Genomic DNA, 1,347 nt, shown 5'->3' with positions numbered 1-1,347 from the left:
AGCGAGGGTTTTTAGCCCTCGCTACTACTATGGCATGTCCCAGAGGAGCACGGTTGAGACCTCTTAGTAGTAGCGAGGGGTAAAAACTTAGTAGTAGCGCGGGTTTATAACCCGCGCTACTACTATGGCATGGCCCAGGGGCACGGTAGAGACCGCTTAGTAGTAGCGAGGGGTAAAAACCAGCGCTACTGCTATCAACTTAGTAGTAGCGAGGGTTAAAAACCCGCGCTACTACTATGGCATGTCCCAGGGGGCACATTAGAGACCGCTTAGTAGTAGCGAGGGTTAAAAACCAGCGCTACTGCTATCAACTTAGTAGTAGCGAGGGTTAAAAACCCGCGCTACTAGTAAGTAGCAGTAGCGCTGGTTTTTAACCCCCGCTGCTAGTAAGCGTTTGTGTATAAGCTTTTCCCTAGTAGTGCTAGCATCACCGAACCTTAAGTGTGTAGACCCTATGGGTTCGGGAACCATGCAGACATGACCGAGACACCTTTCCGGTCAATAACCAATAGCGGGATCTGGATACCCATATTGGCTCCCACATGTTCCACGGTGATCTCATCAGATGAACCACGATGTCGGGGATTTAATCAATCCCTATTCCCTTTGTCAATCGGTATGTTACTTGCTTGAGATTCGATCGTCGGTATCCCAATACCTCGTTCAATCTCATTACCGGCAAGTCACTTTACTCGTTCTGTAATGCATGATCCCGTGACTAACTTCTTAGTCATATTGAGCTCATTATGATGATGCATTATCGAGTGGGCCCAGAGATACCTCTCCGTCATACGGAGTGACAAATCCCAGTCTCTATTCGTACCAACCCAACAAACACTTTCGGAGATACCTGTAGTGCACCTTTATAGCCACCTAGTTACGTTGTGACGTTTGGTACACCCAAAGCATTCCTACAGTATCCGGGAGTTGCACAATCTCATGGTCTAAGGAAATGATACTTGACATTAGAAAAGCTTTTAGCAAATGAACTACACGATCTTGTGCTATGCTTAGGATTGGGTCTTGTCCATCACATCATTCTCCTAATGATGTGATCCCGTTATCAATGACATCTAATGTCCGTGGTCAGGAAATCATAACCATCTATTGATCGTCGAGCTAGTCAACTAGAGGCTCACTAGGGACATGTTGTAGTCTATGTATTCACACATGTATTATAGTTTCCAGTTAATACAATTATAGCATGAACAATAGAAAATTATCATGAACAAGGAAATATAATAATAACCATTTTATTATTGCCTCTAGGACATATTTCCAACAGCTTATAGATTCGCCTCCCAACCTTTTACCTCAAGGGTAACATCAACAATAATAGTTCATGAT

Source organism: Triticum dicoccoides, chromosome 2A (genome assembly GCF_002162155.2).
Source record: "Triticum dicoccoides isolate Atlit2015 ecotype Zavitan chromosome 2A, WEW_v2.0, whole genome shotgun sequence".
Classification (NCBI taxonomy): domain Eukaryota; kingdom Viridiplantae; phylum Streptophyta; class Magnoliopsida; order Poales; family Poaceae; genus Triticum; species Triticum dicoccoides.
Note: the sequence above shows the minus strand (reverse complement) of the source record.